Genomic DNA, 6,000 nt, shown 5'->3' on the forward strand with positions numbered 1-6,000 from the left:
CGTCACAATGTTCCGGCCCCGTGATCTCCAGTTATCAGACCGGAGCGAACATGCTCCGGGGACTGATTGTAACGTGGTGCTGCATGCAAGATCACGCGGGTCCCCAGCGGCTAATAAGTACTGGAAGGATTAAGATTTTTTAATAGAAGTAATTTACAAATCTGTTTAACTTTCTGGCACCAGTTGATTTAAAAAAATAAAATAAAATAAATGTTTTCCACCGGAGTACCCCTTCAAGTGCGCTGTGAAAACAAAACCCACAAAAAATATGTAATTTTATTATTTCACCCAACAAATATAATTTTTTAATATAATATAATATAATTTTAATATAAAATATCATTACAAAGAACAATTAGTCCTGCAAAAAAATTTAAAAGCCCTGTAGATCAGTGTTTCCCAGCAAAGTGCCTCCAGCTGTTGCAAAACTACAACTCCCAGCATGCCCGGACAGCCGTTGGCTGTCCGGGCATGCTGGGAGTTGTAGTTTTGCAACAGCTGGAGGCACATTGGTTGGGAAACGCTGCTGTAGATGGAAAATTCGATCTTGTGATCTGTTGTTATAAAGGTGTGTAGCATAATAAAGGAAATATGACTCCATCTGCCGCCGGTTTCCCTGTGACTCATGGACTTGGGACTTATGTAATGTGTTCAGAGGTTACGTCAACGGGAAGATAGACCCGGCCCGTCATTATTCAGGTCATGTGGTTTGTGTAACCGGTAGCTAAAAAGAGGCTAAAGGTGATAAAGGGACAATAAAACCCAAGATCTAGCTATTGTTTCCTGTTATCAGCCATGTCATACTGTAGTCATTGTAATAAGTAACAGGTGAAGGCAGGCCCTGCCGGTCCAGGCACCAAAGGAGAATCAGTGTGTGGTGTCACTGCGGTGATATCAGTGGTTGGAGGGAGAAGAGGTATGGATGTCATAGTCATGACGCTATATAAGAGGGTGAAGACTGGTTAGGGGCAGATAGGCTGTGACCGACCAATTACGCTGAAGATAGACCGGACAGGAGACTAATGTAGGACCTCACATCTTGCTGCCGGAAAGGCCTAGACAAGTGTTTAGGCACTCCAGCTGTTTCAAAACTGCAACTCCCAGTAACAGCTGGAGGCCGGCCGGTTGTGGAAACACTACCCTATGGCCATCTAGGCATGCTGCGGAATTCCCGCAAAATTACGCGGAGTGAACATTAAAGGAAAATGGTCATCTGTTCACTAAACCCAATACCCTGGAGACCGATGAGGGGTTAAAGGGGTTATCCAGGAAAAAAACTTTTTTTTATATATATCAACTGGCTCCAGAAGGTTAAACAGATTTGTAAATTAGTAAAAAGGAAAAAATAGTGTGCAGCTCGCAAATCCAAAATCCGAGGATATAATTGGTTATATGCCGAAACCCCAACGGCCGGGAATAAATAATATATAAAAAGAAATATATAACCAATCCTTCTAGGATTTTACCCCGAAGGGTACACAATGAATTCCAAAATAATATAGAGAAATTTAATTTGATATAAATTTTATTAAACATATATAAAACAATTATATGAAATTGTATAAAATGACTCTAATCCTGGCTAGTGGATCCAACATGTCACCCAGCCTGAGGTAGGTGAGTGTTTAGGGACCCATCCGATAAGAGGCCACCTCCGCGTGGTGGATGGGGGACACGTTTTGATCAAAAAGTGCGCTAAGAGCCTCCATTTTGTTGACCAAGTGTGCTGCTGCCATTTTCTTTTTTTTACAGATATGATATAGGTGAATATTCCACTGGGCCCTAGTGGTATTGATCACCTAAAGTAGGAAGTCTTTGTTCTGACAACCATAGATATATAAAAAATTAATAAAAAATTATAAGAATATACCGGTCTGGAAAAAGATATTATGTCCTTCTCTGATGCAGCTGATATAATATATCTTTGCGGTAAATAGATGGACAAGTGATGTATCCACTGTGCAGATATTTTTTTCAGTCTATTTGACTAATACAGGCTTGGTCTGGTCTGTATTGGATACTGCTGGTACAATGTATCTCACCCGCTCCTGGCGCTCGATGATATCTCCGTCCACCATACGCCGGCTGCGCTGGCACAGGGCTGTCACTTGTGCAGGGGTGCGTTTGGCACAACGTCCCCAGTGGCCTCCGTGTTGCTCCAAACGCACCCCTGCACAAGTAAAACTGCACAAGTGACAGCCCTGTGCCAGCGCAGCCGGCGTTTGGTGGACGGAGATATCATCGAGCGCCAGGAGCGGGTGAGATACATTGTGGTATTGCAGGGCGGGCGCGGCGCTGGCGTCCCTCATGGTGGATGATAATGGAGAGTGGTAATTTCTCAGGGCGGGTGGAAGATGGATCTTTCCCAGCAGATTCAGGTTGGTGGAAAATCACGTTGTAAGTCCAGATCAGACTGCAGCTGCAGCGGTTGTTGCTTCCAGTAAATGGTAAGTCTCTATGCCAGGTTCACACCATCAATATATTGCAAGGTGCGGCAATTAACCTAGACGCGTTTCAGGGTTCTTTTGCTAAATTGCATGACCCTTTCTTCAGTAGGAAAAATAAGGAATGTATTGAAGCTTCTCTTATGGATCATTTATATATGGTGGTTCACATTTGGAGCTGATTCGTTAGAAGAACAGAGATAATATCTGACCTGGATTACACATCTGAACCTAATATCTGTTGATCCAGTTCAGACTGGGTAATAGCGCTTTTATTCGCATATATGTGTATTACACTAAAGGAGAGCAGTTAAACAACAACTTGGATTATACTAACACAAACACAAGAATATAAATGGTTATGAGTTTGAGTAATGTTCTATAGAATCGCATCCATCTTATTGGATGCAAAAAACCTACACATTTACAATGCAAACTACCTCCCATGGGTTGACGACCCTATATAAGGGGCTGTCTGTATCTCTTCCTCCTCTTTCTTTCGTGCAAACTTCGGAACCGCGCACGACATCCTGACACATCTGGAGAACTTGCGACGTTATACGAAATTCCGACTCCTGGTAGCCGGACATCAGGGCCAACTGGGCCTCCGTCAACTGTGTTCTAACTGGAACAGAAAAGTATAACCACTGTAACTCAGGGACTCCTCAGATTCTTCCGTGTAGAAGGAAGTCCCGTTCTTCAATATCCTGAAATGAGAAAGGAACACCATGACAGGAATGGGCAGGGAGGGAAGATACTCGCCTCCTGTCTTCATATAACTTATATTTTCCGTCACGTTAGCTAGGAAAATCTTGATTTATATATCAGACAGGAGGCTCATATCTTGCAAGTTTAAAGCTAAAGACAGAAGAACAGACATGTCAGAGTACAGATACAGAAACGTGTTCTTGTGGCCTAAAATAAAACTGCCGAAAAGTTGTCTCGGACGACCAATCGGCGGCCAACAAAAGGTCCGAAAGCAAACCTCCTGAAGTAACCACTTTGGTGGCCATAGCCCCTCTAAAAGAGTGGGCACCAAAAAGAGAAATGTCAATCCCAGCCATTTCCATGACTGATCTTACCCACCTGGCCAAAGTAGCCGAGGATACCGGAAGATGAGGCTTGACATACGATAACAATAATTGATTGTGAGACTCAGATCGCAATGACGCGGTCCACACCTCATACGTTTGTAAACAGCGCACCACGCACAGGCGCGGGTGACCTGGAAAAAAGGGATAGATGAAGTCCTGTTTTAGTTCTGCGAACCACAGAACTGCCGCCTGGAGATATCCAACGCTTTAACATCCGACACCCGTTTTATGGACACTAAACATATAAGGGTAGTAATTTTGAGGGATAAAAATTTTAAAGAGAGTGCGTCATTGTCCTCCCAGGAGGAAAACAGTTCCAACACCCGGGAGACATCCCAAGTAGACTGGTATCTAGGATGGGGAGGACGTTTAAATTTTACTCCCCGTAAGAGCCTACATACCAAAGGATGTTTGCCAACCGGTAATGCGTCCACCGGGCAATGATACGCCGATATGGCGGACCTGTACACGTTAAGTGAACTATACGATTTTCCAGACTCAAAAGAGTCCGCGAGGTAGTTCACTATCACTGAAACAGGTGCTTGAACGGCATCAACTTGCCGTTGATCACACCAACGAACCCACAAAGCCCAGGCTGATCGATATGCCGATCTGGTCTCTGGGGCCCAGGCCAAGGCAAGGAGGTCTCTAGCCGATTGGGAAAGGTCACTACCGGTGTCCGGGACCCCAAAACCAACCACGCAAGGAGTGGAAGGTTGCCCTCCAAAATCAACGGATGGGGACCCATGGTAGGGTTCATGAGAAGGTGAGGCGACTGAGGAATCAACCGAGGATAGTCAATAGTCATCCCTAGGAGAAGGGGAAACCACGGTTGTGTCGGCCACCAAGGGGTGATCAACACCACCGTCGCCTTCTGATTCAGTACTTGGAGAAGGAATCTGGTAATCGTATTGAATGGGGGAAACAAATAGTGTGTACCCCGTGACCATATCTGGCGGAATGCGTCCACTGCGGATGCCTCCGGGTCCGGCCTCCAGCTGTAAAAGCGAGGCAATTGTCGATTGAGGCAGGATGCGAAGAGGTCCGGGTGTAAGGGACCCCAAAGATCCCACAAAGCTCGAAAAATAGAACAGTCCAATGCCCAATCGCTGGAATGCCTCAAATAACGAGAATTCCAGTCTGCCACTGTGTTGGACACACCGGGAAGATATTCCGCAATCGGAATGATGTCCCAGGACAAGCAAAAGTGCCAGAACTCGGATGCGATGTCTGCCAGTACTCTGGACCTCGTCCCCCCAAGGCGGTTGACATATTGAACCGCAGCCACATTGTCCATGCGTAAAAATACTCAACAATTGGCATTGTGAGGGAGAAAGCTCCTGATAGCAAAGAACGCTGCCAAAAGTTCCAGGGCATTGATGTGGAGGAGAGACTCCTCTACGGATCATCTCCCTCCTGTGGTGTTGTGCCCGCAACGAGCCCCCCAGCCTTGGCGGCTCGCATTGGACTCTATTATGATGTCTGGGCAGGAATTGAAGATAGTTCTGCCGTTCCATTCGACGGCGTGGCGCAGCCACCACTGCAATTCCTCCACTGCCTCCGGACAAAGGGTAACTTCATCCGCATAGCGGAGACCCTGGCGTAGATGAAGGTTCTTGAGTCGTTGAAGGGCCCGATAATGAAGTGGGGCCGGGAAGATAGCTTGAATGGAGGCCAATAATAGGCCGACTATGCGTGCAATCATCCTCAGAGACACTCGACCCTTGCGCAAAGTCGTCCTGATTTCCTTTCGAATCAGAGCCAACTTGGATTTTGGTAACATCGAAACGGCACGTTTGGTATCCACTAGGAAACCTAGGAATTCTAGCTCCTGTGAGGGAGTCAGCACAGATTTCTTGTGGTTGATGAGGAATCCTAAGTCCTCCATCAAAGAAACCGCCCATTGTTTGTGCAATAGGGCTTGCGTTCTGGAACGTGCCATGATCAGCAGATCGTCCAGGTAGATGATAAGCCGTACCCCACTGCTCCGGAGAGCAGCCACCACCGGTTTCAGCAACTTGGTGGATCCACACGTCTGCCGTAATCATGGACCAGGCGTGGGTAAAATACATCAGTCTGCCCCCCACCATTGTGTGTGGAATGGAAATTGTGTGTGTACTCACCGGTCGGTGAACGAGACCTAGGAAATCCGCGGCCTCGACGCCCTCTCCAGGGGTGTCCTCGAGGGGGGAAGAAAGGAGCCGGTTGGGCCACAGGCAGGGTATATTGTTGTTGAGCGGGAGCAAACTGTTGGTGCGCAGCTCTAACATAGGGCCTATAAGGGGTTGAGCGGCCGGCAGATCGGCCTCTGCCTCTACCGGCCGATCGGCCTCTGCCTCTACCGGCCTTGCCAAAAACCTTGGTAGTTTGGCCCGTTTTCTTCAGTGAGGTATGCGCCTTATCTAGGCTGGAAAATAGGCTGACCACCTTATTAATGTTTTTACATAGTTACATAGTTAGTA

This window comes from Hyla sarda, chromosome 10, assembly GCF_029499605.1.
Source record: "Hyla sarda isolate aHylSar1 chromosome 10, aHylSar1.hap1, whole genome shotgun sequence".
Classification (NCBI taxonomy): domain Eukaryota; kingdom Metazoa; phylum Chordata; class Amphibia; order Anura; family Hylidae; genus Hyla; species Hyla sarda.